The sequence below is a fragment of the Rissa tridactyla genome, chromosome 10, assembly GCF_028500815.1.
Source record: "Rissa tridactyla isolate bRisTri1 chromosome 10, bRisTri1.patW.cur.20221130, whole genome shotgun sequence".
Taxonomy (NCBI): Eukaryota; Metazoa; Chordata; class Aves; order Charadriiformes; family Laridae; genus Rissa; species Rissa tridactyla.
The window spans coordinates 4,740,902-4,753,233 of record NC_071475.1 but is presented as its reverse complement, the minus strand read 5'-3'; the positions used below and the strand labels follow the sequence as shown (position 1 = coordinate 4,753,233).

Sequence of the window (12,332 nt, the reverse complement as noted above, 5' to 3'; positions counted from 1 at the left end):
CTGTAGATCTCTGGATAAGCAGTATCAAGTATTGCTTTGAATATTGAGCAATTAGATGATAGAAAGCTCCTCCACAAAGCCAATAAAATGGTCTCTGGTGCACATACAGTTATCAACAGTGCTTTGGTGCTCTGTTCCCTTTTGCTTTATTAACCCTGGCCCTGTGGGCATTGAGCAATGATCCAAATGATATCTGTGCTGCACGTAGAGTGCATTCTGCTTGGCCACTTCTATGCAGCAAGACAGAAGAACAGATTTCTGAAGCTGAGTACTTATATTTGCAAACACATTTGCAACTTCAGCATAACTTAGCTTATGCTTGCAAACATCCACGGTGCATGCACGACTGTTTAGCCAAGAAATGGGCATGCGCTCACACTAACCTAAATAGAGACAATTTGCCTTTCTACAGTAGCTGTGGCTGCTGCAGGAAAACATTCTGCACCCTCACACCTTTTATCTGCAATTAGCATTTTTAATCGTTCACAAACGACTCGGAGTGAGACGTTATGCTTCCTTAAAGTGAAATCTAGGGGATTTGTGCTTTCTTTTTGCGCAAGGGAGCAGGATGTTTTCCAAAGAGGGACTGAGAGAATGGTACGGAAAAGAGCTGTCTGATGGGGTAGGGTGCACACGCTCATGCAGAAAAGCTTATTTCAGTATCGCTCAATGGTCTTTTTTTTTTACTTCTGATGGTGTCTCTGGGGCTTTGTTGGCTACATGACAGTAACACGCAAACAATATGTTACTCATCAAAAGCTACCTGGCACGACTACCCCAAAAAAGAACAGAGCAGCGAATAAATAGAGCACAGAGGGAAGTGACGACAGCAGCCACATTTCAAATAGGTTAATCTTTGTTTAAATGCTGTTTTGATGAAGAAAGTTTAAATGATGTGCTGGAAGTGGTACAGTATGACTAATGAGAGAATTCACAGTTTTAAGCGATAGGAGAGGAAATATCAGAAGGGATATAAACCATCAGGCATCCACACACTGGTGGATTGTCAGGAAAAGATTTTGCTGATTGGCAAAAGATATCACTGTTGGCTGGTTTTTTTTAATCTTCCTCTGAGATGTTTCAGCCCATTAGAACTATCTCCTGAGGATCCAGAGATGAAAACTTGGGCCCAGAAGTGTCTTGCAGCAGCTCCAGGCAATGGCTGCGTGAATAAGTTGGCCTGAGATAAATTAGGGCTGATTTCTGGCTTGTCTGTTCCTCCCCGGTAACAGCCCAGCTGCCCGCTATCAATACTGCAGAGGGTATAAAGCAGCTTCTGTGGCCAAGGGAACGTGCTGACATTTATCTAAGAGTATATCCAACTGCAGACAGGCAGTTTCTTGCAGGATGGCAAAGTCGCGGTGAGTTGTTTGTGTAGCTGTACTCAGGCAGGAGGGCACAGCAGGAACGACACAGCCCCATTGGTTTGGTGGGGGAGCTGAAGTTTTCAATTATATGGTGAGTATTAACATTGTCTTGCAACTCTATGTGCACTTCCTCATGAATTTTCCAGTATTTATTAGGCCTCTTAGGCTGAGTACAAGTCATATTGGTGACATATAATAATAATAAACAATTGTACTTTACAGAAAGTAATACTGCAGCAGAAAAATGATCTGGCAGGTGCTTAGCTCAGGGCTAGAAGAAAATGAGTCTCCAGCAGCTCTCTAACCAAGAAGATGTACTGCCATAGTTCTTGAGATGAGTGAGTTTTTTTTCTTTCCAATAGTTTCCGTATTTATGCTACTCCACTGTTTTGGTCTTGGTGCTTTCTGGGCTAAACCAATGTATAAGAATGGAGAGGACTGAGGAAAGATTCTGTGAATGGCTCTGGACAGTGGCTCTACTTGCAGCATGAGAAAAACAGTTTTGTTATGCGAAGTCGTTCAGCGAAATCCCCCGAGGTTGCTGCCCCCATCGACCAGTAAAGCTTGGCCCATTTCAGTGGGGTATGGCCAAATTTGCAGTGAGGCCCCTTCCTTACCCTGCGAGATTGTGCTACGCCCATGTCACTGCGCAGTACTGTTAGTCACAGCCGTGTTGGTATTGGAGATACCACAGCACTCGGAGGACAGGGAGACAGCACCCAGCAGCTGGAACCAAGCCTGAGCACCGATGCTGCAGGCACCACATGCAAAACAAACCACCTTTTCTTTCCGGCAGAGATTTTGATCATTGATCCCCATGGCATTGGACACACAAAGGAAAATACCAATAACAGGAAAAATCCGGCAAGAGAGGGAAGAGGTATCTATGCACTTTTCTGTTCAATTCCTGTATTTCAAGCCTTATCCAAAATCTAATGGATCAATGGGAATCCTTCCAGTAACTTCAGTTGGGGTTTTATAAGGCTTTAATTAATGGCCTGGTTGCTACGATTGTGCATGTTCCTCTCACAGTACCACTGAGGGTTGTGCCTCCAAAAAAAGAATTAAGCAAACAGGGCTTCTTGATCAACATTTTGCAAATGGCAACAAATTAACTCACTTGGGAAGGATTCGATAGCAAAGGTTTGTATCCAACTGTCTAAAAGTTTTCTATTATAAATGGAGGGAGAAAAAGCCATTTTTGACCCTGTTTATGGATGAATTCCAGCTGTATCAGGCTTAAGGCTAATTTTCTGATAAGACGTAAATGTTTAATGTTAAGACTGAAAATGTTTTAGGATTAAGGAGCTTTTTGGAGTTAACGCGAGTCTTTGGCATAGGACTGCAAACTCCACCTGACTCGGAGGAGAAAGAGCGTGCTCCTCATGTAAAGGTTCAGGCTTCTCCTGTGGTTACCTTTTTCCCTTTGCGCAAAGGTCTCAGTGGTGTCGTGTACCAACCCAGCTGCTACCCCTGATTCTCCAAGTTTCTTTTTTCTCCTTATGCCTTTTGAGGAATCTGTCCCATTTCTTTTTTAACCATGTTGCTTATTTGCTCAAAAAATCCTCTCTTTGCTCTCCAGCGCCCACCCGATGTCTCATCCCCAGCAGCCACAAACTCAGCTATGTTCCTTAAAAGCCAGACTGGGTTTTAGTGACCAGCCAGCCAAGAGAGGCTGGTATTGAGTGGCAGCTTGTGGGTGCTCATGTACCTGCTTGCACCCACAAACATGGCCTTGCAATCCCTGCCTCGTGCCAGAAAATAACTGGGTTTAAAACCACAGAGCTGCAGATGCAAAGACAGGGCTGTGGTTAGCCCTGGGCTGAGAGAGTAGTGCCTGTCCTGGAGAACACCATTTTGCTTATGACTGACTCTCTCTGGGCTGCTTTTAGTGATGTGAGATAAAAAATGATAGTATGTACCCTGTAGGAGTGTATATATATGTGTGAGACAGGCACATTTATAAACAAACCGCAGAACACAGAGCAGTGCTTGAACGCACTCCAGTGTGTCTATGGACATCTTGTTCTCTCTCTCCTTCTGTCCTTGAGGTATCAGGTTTCCTTGTTTACAGTCTGCCTCATTCAGGATCTGGAATTCCTAAAGAGCAGCAAAACACTATCATGTGACTCAAGACTTATTTCCAGGAAAAGCGGAAGAGGTTCTAGGAAAGCTCAGTCCTCACGTTCTCACTTGCTCCTGTCAAGAATACAGGATGAAGGAGGTGAAGCTAATGTGAGGTCCCTGATCCTTTGTCTCCCTGTCGAGCCTCAGATGAGATCTAAAGGAAAATGTAGTGCTTGATGCATTCCTTACACTCCTTATATTTTTCTCCCTCTTTAATGACTTATTGACATGGGACATTTCACACAGAAGCAGGATTCCTGCCTCCTGGCAGTCTTTCCAGTGTCTTTCTTATCTTCTGAAGGGTTATTTTTGCACATGCTGTCACAAGTGGCCATAACCCTGCCTGTGACATCACTAAGAAGACCATGGGACAGATCCAGGCAAAGTACATGCAGGGAGGACCACATCAGTATAATAACAGAAAACAAATAAAGAGGAAAACACAAACAAAACCAACAGCCCCCAGGTCCCATATGCCAAAAGCATCAATGAGAGCATTTCTAAAACTCTTCTCACTGTGCATGAGCAGAACTAGTGAACCTTGATCATACTGGGTTATCTGGATGGCTGGCATCTGAGTCCCTGGCCCTGTACTATAGCTTTCAAAGACCCTGCACTATAGCCAGTCTGCAGTACCTCTTCTGGCTGTGCCCCCAGGTCCAAGGAGCCTGGCATCTCTCTCCTTGTGCTGTGGCCATTTTGGCCTCCTCAAGGAGGAGGAGTCCTCAAGGACTTTGTCTTTTTAGATGCTGCAGTCATGATTTCTGTCACTCTCAAGGTGTTCCTGGTCCTGGATGAGATGGAATATGAAGGATGAGCAAGGCTGAAACCTGCTGTTGTTCAGCAAAGAAGACAATGGGTGTGATGGAATGAAGTGCTAGAAAATGTAACAGAAATCCCTAGTCACCTATCCAGTGAAAGACTCATAGGGTTGGTTTTTGGAATGAGCAAGGTAGAGAGTTTCCTGCAGTGGCCATCCGATGGCTGCCCTGCCCTGCAAGGCTACGTTGGCTATTGCTGCTATGAGGGAGGGATATATCCTGGGGAGCTGCTGCTGAATCTCTCCTAGAGGCTGTAGCCACTGCTTCCATCCCTCTGATCTTGCTGGCAGCAGCAGGAGAACCCTTAGGTGATGATAGATATTGAATCTCGTTCTGATAACTTCGTGGTCAACAGCAAAAATTCCCGTTGTCTAGATTTTTGCCCTGCAGCTGTGTGTCTTTGTGCTTTGAGGTGCTGAGTTTTCTGGTCTTTCTCCAACAAGAGCATGTACAAGCATGCTTAAGTTTTAGCAAGAATCCTGTAAAAAGACTCACATGCTTAAGCCCTTTCTTAGATCCAGGCTCAAACTCAGCCTCAGGCACCAACCCCGCAATGATTCTCTGTTTCTGGACAAATCTGCTGGAGAATACATTTGTCTGGAGACCTGCAGCAAGCTGAGAATTTAGAGCGTTCCCCAGGCATCCTCCACTTGTGCAACCCGCTCACACATCTCTTCAGGCCACCCATACTAAGTCCCATTGCGCTGTGTCAGTATTGCAAGGGTCACTGGTGAAGTTGCAGGGAGGAAAAATATCAACAACATGCAGTGAACACACTGCGGCTCTATCGCCATGAAGTGAGAGCAGTAGGTACTCTAGGCTCCATTGACACAAATCCATGTTGGATTATGGAGCAAATACAAAATTTGGAGAAGCAATAAGGAAAGTCAGTAATGTCTGCACAATCTTCATTCCTGAGGCACACTGACTATAAAATACAGGTGCATATAAAATCTGGCACGTGCTATGTTATGACAAGAAAACCCGTGGCTGCAGCGTGGTAAATAGCTACAGCACCTGGTGTGGAAGCTCAGTAATTTCAGGAAATTCTGATCCACTGGCTAAAGTCTAGACTCTAACTTAAAATTAGCTATACTGCCTGATCTCAGGGCCTTAGCTCCTCTCACTGATAGTGGCCAGTGGTGGTTAGTTACCTGCAGAAAGAGAAAAAGAAATGGGTATAGGTAAATTCTGTCCTTTCAGTTACAGCCAGCAGCGACTAGGGGATCTTCTAAGCCACAAGTTCATTGTGGGTCTTCAGGTTAATACCAGACATCAGCTGTGGGCTGATCCTTTTTTTGAACACAGTTATGCCTTTGGACTCCATAACATCCTGCAGCAAGCAGATTCATGCGTCCATGAGGCTCAGTGTGAGATATAGTTGTGTGCTTGTTTTAAATATACGTATTAGTATGTAGCTTTTCTGCACATTCTCCCTTGCCCACGTGACAACATGAGGTAACTGTTCCCCAGGTTTAAGTCCCTTGTATCAACCAGGCAGTGCAGAGATATGTCTCTGTCAACATGAAATCATCTGGCCACTGGACTCTTGGTTACTCTGAGTAGACGTGTGACTTTGAAGAGAAAGTCCTGGACCAGAAAAGCCTTACCCTAGAAGGTGCCAGCCTTACTGTACTGTGTCAGAGTTTGCACTGAGTGAAGTCTTGGGCCATGTGGTCTGTTTGCTAACCAGAAAGCTTATGTGCTGCCAGGTTTCCATTCGATGTCAGTTTGAATCAACAAGTCTGACTTTTATTTTCCTGAGATCTCATCTGAGCTGCTATCAGCTTGGATCCAACCTGGTGGATCAATGAAAGTTATGACGCTGTACAGATTTGTTTTTCAGTGGCATTGAAAACCAGTGTTGCAAGATCCTCAGCTCAGACTCAGAGTCTGGCTAACTGAAGGTTGTGAAATTTCCAAAGGCGACAAGGAGAAAAAAAGCAAAAAACCACTCTCCCTTGTGTTGCAACTCTTGAGTGCAATCAGTCGCAAACAATAATTCTTTCACTGGACATTCAGATTCATTTTAGCTGGGTCCATGGAAAGTCATTTCTATATATATCAGCTAGATGTCTGACCTGAGGGTTAAACCAAAGAAATCTGCTTGCAGAAAGGTTGCGAATGCAAAATTCTGGCATGGCAGTACAAGTTCTGCCCTCCACTAATACAGTTTGTCTCAAAATTGTGACCACATTGAGTAATTGTACAGGGGAAGAAAAGAATTTAACCATTCTGAAGAACATCTATAAGCTAAAAACCAAGCAACGAGAACCTCCAGAAATGGAAATACTTGATTAACAAGCAACATTTTAATGAAGATATTTGCTGGGAAACAGCTCTCAGGACTGCACTGGTACTTCAAAGCATTCTTCCTCATCCTTTTGGGCAGCTATGGTTTTAGCTGCTCTGTGCAATAGATAAATAAGAGGACCCAATTCCCCTTGCTCAGCATTTCAGCTGCTTTCTTTGACTCAAAGTGTGGGCTAGTGGCTGAAACATGAAGGTACTGTGTTTTAATTGGATCTGATTCCCACAGCAACCTACTGAAGCATCTCCGGTATGAGTGGACACTTCAACACCTGAACATGACACAAGGTCAGAAAGAGTCTGGTGCGTATTCAGTGATGTTGGTTGGATTACGGCCTAGTCTTGCGTTGTGAGGGTGATGTGTAGGCAGGGGACACGCAGGCAGTCCCTGCCTCAATTAGCCTGGCCAGAACTCAGCAGGACTTTTCCAAAACACCCCTTAAGCATATTCAGAGGAAGGGCCCAAAGGGAAAAAATCAACACAATTTGCACCTGGGAGTTGAGGAAAACAGCAGAAAAGCTCTCGGAAATTCTGCTCTGGCTTTTTCCACTTGGAATAATGGATTCATAATGTGATTTCAAGCTCCCAGAAATCCCTGAGAATATAGGCCAGAGCAAAAATAATCTATTCTAATCCACTCCCATCTAATCTAATTTCATTTCTCACTACTGTGAAATGGCCATAAAACCATCTAAGACATTTTTACTTCTTTTAAATGTTGACCATCTGCAGGATCACGTCACACATATCCATTGCTATATGGACACCGTTCCTTAGTGGAATTATCATTCAACTGAACCACAATATGTTGCAAGAGGAAATCCTTGTTAATGACAGCTACAGCCAGGAGATTTTACTGGGATCACTATAACAACAATAGGAATATGCCACGCTATGATGATCATTAAATTTTACCCACTGTGGAATTGCTGTTGTGGGCGAAGGTATTTCCTTCAGCAAGGGCAAAATGTAGCAGAGAACAGGGTCCTGATTCAGTTTACTCGTACCTCAACGGGCCTGTCTTTAGTGACCTTTCACATGTATGCAAGGAAGAGATAAGATGATCCCCCATCTGAATCTGAAAGAGCAAGTGTAAGAATAGGCGAAGCCCTTCATACCTTTTAAAGTAGTAAATAATGTTGCATATGCAGTGTAGCAACTACTGAGAGCAGCACTTAACACCTCAGGTAGTTTTCCATTTTTCCTCGACTAGTATCTTGATCATCAGACTTCTGTATTTGTAACTGATGTTACATTGGACTCTGAATATAAAAACTATCAACAAGAGAAAGTGGCAGTAATTTCTGACTCAGCGTTTTCATCAATAAAAAACAATCCTAAAATGATTGACACTGCATTGGCAGGGCAAGAGTCTGATGCCGTTGTACTTAACATACTGCTTTGAACCATAAAATCAAATGAGGTCACGTATATAGCACGGTGCATGAGTAAAGGCATCATAAGCTGACACGTGTCTTTGGTGAAGCCCATTGAAGGCCTCCAAAGGGAGGTGCAATAGAAGGGTGAAGTGTTAATAGTTTCTTTGACTTTTTATGACTCCTGTTTTGCAAAGACTGATCATGTGCTGTTGTTTTGAACTTCACTCATGTGTGTTCTATTTCCTAGATCTGCCTTTGTGATGGCCACTCCCAGAGTAATCAACCCTGAAGAAATCGATGTCTGGACTGATGAAGCTCAGTTTTATTTTCAGCTCCTCACTGAGAATATGGAAGTTTTTCATCTACCTGCATTTTTTCCAAAGCCTTCCTAATTTAAAGATCAGTAGATTAGTTCTGGCTGCTTTGATGTCAGCTGTTCCATGTCATCTGCACATATTCTATTACTTCTGAGATCCCAAAACCACATGTGAAATGTGCCAGGCAGGCTTTCTGTTGCCTGGCATTTTGTGTATGGGGGTACACGGGGTCTGTGTTTAAATTCTGAGACAGGTATGCCAAGCCTGGATTTCAGTGAACCAAGAAGTTGTGATGACACCATAGGTATGAACTATAGTACAGAAATATTTAAGCCAGTAAAAGCCAAATCTGCTGCACTTGGTGGTGTTGAGACTAAGGCACTAATACCTGACATTGGGTTTTCTTTTTTAAGTGGGTACAATACCAGGTCAATGTTAGGCTACTGCAGCTGACTTGTGTCCACGTAATGTGAGTACCTCTGTGTTATACCTCCCCACATTTCCTATTTTGTGTGCAAAAATGTCTTGGGACACTCTTCTGCTTGTTGAGGAGCACCCAAGGGATTCTGCTGAGTTCAGCCTCGTTTCTCTTCTCTCTTCCTTAATGAATGGGCACTGAATGATATTTTAGTTCCAGAAAGAGCATCCTTTAAACTCCACGTGTCAATTGTAGAGTACACCCTGCACAGAGCAAACAAGTGTCAGGCAGACAGGAAGAGGATCAGGGTTACAAAAATGGCCACTCAACACCATGGACCTCACGAAAGTTCTGTGTTCCTACAGAGGCAGAGCTAATTTGCCTCCACACCGAAGCACTGAAGACTGGCAGGGGCAGAAGCAGCCCATGTTTGGATGCATGAAGATTCTACATTATGAAAACCTCCCAAAAACAATACAGAGGGAAAAATAAAGTGTTTCAAAATTTGAGCCCAAAGGAAAAGCAAACTGATGTCTAACAAAAGACTGATTTTCTTCTCCCGTGGAGAGGTGTCTGCCACTTACTCGAGCTGGCAAGGCAGCGTCTCAAAGGGCAGTTTAACCAAGTTGCATAAGGCCTTGGCTGGGTGGCTGTAGAAATATAGGGCCTCTTATCTGAATGCTGGCCACAGCTGTTACAGATCTTGAAGGAATTATCTCTGTGCCTGTCAAACATCTGCTTTGTTAGCAAAGAGGCTGAAATACTAGTGGTGCACAGGACACACTGCAGCTCATGGGGCAGAGCCAGGAGGCAGCAAATGGGAGCTTTTTTCCCCTGGTATCAGAAACCTGATGTCCCATGTGTAACTTGGATGGATGGATAGGCCCTAATCCCTCTGCGCTATATAGACCGGTACCTTGTCATAGAAAAAGAGCCAATGTGGTCCAAGCACTGATCTCAGTGTCTTTGGTAAGCTATAAATCATCTACAGCTCTCATGAATATTCTGGCATGTAGCCTACAGAACTACATTTATTTTCTCTCTCACCAGCCAGGAATTGTTCCAGATAAATGTGGGCAGACACAAAAGGGCTGATGCTAAAAATCAGGATGAGCATTGGAGCTCTTTGACATTAAATATTTTCTTCCTTTTCTGTCTTCCCTCCCTTAGTCATCACTATATTTTTCCTCTACAATACAGGCACAGTGCTTCCTCTGTGAACCAAGCTACCTACCTTTCCATATCTCTGGAACTCTCTCTGTTACCAACACCCCCACAGCACGGAACAAATGCCCTTAGAGAGCCTGGCCACAGGGAGTGTGGGATGTCTGTGTATTGGGTAACTAGAATACTTTGTGTTCTCTTGTGTGTGTTTTTATGCTACCACCAGTCCCATAAAACCCCTTGAAAACTGCCCATTGCTGGGACTCTGCACATTTGCATGTGGGTCTGGATATGGTCCATGTGCAACGTGAACCTTCACTCCCACAAAATGTAGACACTGTGGAAGAATCTAGTCCAAATATGAGGACTGGCCACCATATGGGGATACCGATTTTGTGTTTTGTCCATCCAAGACTTTCCTTTGTGCTCTATCAAAAACCACTGGCACTGAAGAGGAGGATGGTAACAGTATGAATGGATGAACAACCAAATGAATGAACATAAAGGGTTGTCCTGAGGTCTCTCTCATCTGTTTTTCCCCTGGTAGAGACATCTAGGTGTTCCTACAGTGTGTTCCTGAGCTGTTTATCGATGTCTTTTTGAAAATATCTCAGTTCAAAGTGACGCAGCTTCACATTTTCTTTATATGTATAATCAAATGCAAACAATTTAGATTGCCTAACTAAACTCTGTGACAACTAAACCTGTGCCAACAGGTAACTACAGTTCAAAGGACCTTTTACTCAGTTAGCAGGTTGGACAGCATTTCCTCCACACCCTAACCAACAAAGTTATGGTGTAACATCTAACAGAACCTTCCTGTCAAAATCTCCAGTTTTAGGGTGAGCTCTCGGGCCAACTGAGGCCCCAGGTTGTGAAGGACACCTCTGGGCTGAGTAGAAAATCAATGCATGACATTCAATGTTCAACCAAAAAAGTGGGAATGCATCCATTTCAGGCTCTATGCAAGACCGCAAGGCTATTGCCAGTTCTATGTGTGTCAGCTGGAAACTAACAAAGCAGTATCACCTTGCAACGAAGACAGTCTTATCAAGGACTACCGACTAATTTCCATTCCAGTTATGTTGCTGCAATTTTTATCTCATTATTCTCAATGACACCGGGCAGAGGAGGTGTTAATATAAAGGAAGATTGTGTTTCTAGTTACAGCTTAACACTATAAAGCAGAGAGAGTGTGTTTTGTTCCAAGCTTTGCCATAGATCTGGGTCGCTTAACATACCTTTGCCTCAGGGCTTTTCATCTGCAAAGTGGTGTGAGCAGTTACACTTAGCTGTGAATCTAAAATCATTACTATATTTAAAGTGCTTTTTCTGGAAGATAGTGCTGGTACATAAATATCATTGCAGTGCAGGTGGCTTGGCTATACTTCTTACAGGAGCAATCGCCTCCAAGTGTGTGCTCAGACGCTGTAGGTTGGAGATTCACATAGTTAAGGTTGTGCTCATCATTCATGTGGATAGTTGGATTTAGTTTAGCGAGGGCTGGAGGTGGTATTTGGCTAGACAGGTCTCATTGTCTGAATGAAATCTGAGTCTTCAAAGAAAGGAGAGCAGCAGGGAACGCGCTCAGCCAAGGACGGGCTGTGAGATATGGGGCTCTTCAACTCCCAGGTTCCAATTCAATAAAGTTAGAAATCACATGGCTTTCTTGCTATCTGGCAGCCAGTTGGGAGCTTGTTGCATTGAATTGGTGAATTTTACTACCAAGTCACAGGACAAGTGACTTCGTGAGCTCTAAGAACAAGCTGGGAACAATGAAGAAAACTGAATAAATTATATCCATCTAGGGCAGTGGTTTGGTAAAGGAGTGATGTGTGAGAGGCATGAATTAAGTGTTAGTCTTACAGCTCTCTTTTTTTTTCTGTTAGAGAAGGATAGACTTTACAGCAGATGAACACCAAGGCTTCTTCCCAGGCAATCAACTAGGTCAAAACCTTCTGTCAGCTCTGTGGTGCTTTCTGTGAAACTGGATGATGGTTCTGATGCATCAGGAGAACTCACAGTTCAAACCACACATTTTCTTTGGTTTGTCTGAGAAGACAGGTTAACCTCCCCTTTTGAAAAAGGTTTCTTTTGTCTTCATACTTACAGAAAAGATGGATGTGAATACAAGGGAGAGGTAAAAGGATGGTTTGCCAGCATGGCCTGGGCACCTGCAGGATATAAAAATGTGACTCATGGATGCACAGTGATATTATAAAACCTGCACTAACCATGTGCAGGCTTCAGAAGGGTTTTTACCCCGAAGAACCTGAACTGGAATCCTGACACTTTCAGCTCTGGCCTTGTGTCACCTCCTGGTTTTCAAACCAACGTTATGCCTCAGCTGGTGGCCATTTAAAAAATAGCCCATGGCTTCTTGTCTACTGCAGAAGTACCAGCCCTGTGATTTCTGAAATACCTTGCT

The 12,332-nt window shown here is 43.7% G+C and overlaps 1 long non-coding RNA gene across 2 annotated transcripts; it reads left to right on the top strand.

Moving 5' to 3' along the window:
- Positions 1 to 1,342: 1,342 nt before the first annotated feature.
- On the top strand, positions 1,343 to 9,826 carry LOC128915734 (uncharacterized). Of its 2 annotated transcripts, none has more exons than XR_008468734.1 (3): positions 1,343 to 1,458; positions 6,855 to 6,928; positions 8,253 to 9,826. It is a non-coding gene; the product is annotated as an uncharacterized LOC128915734 (long non-coding RNA). The 2 variants fall into 2 exon arrangements; XR_008468735.1 differs by lacking the exon at positions 6,855 to 6,928 and adding an exon at positions 1,590 to 1,705 and having other exon boundaries at positions 1,350 to 1,458.
- Positions 9,827 to 12,332: the final 2,506 nt, after the last annotated feature.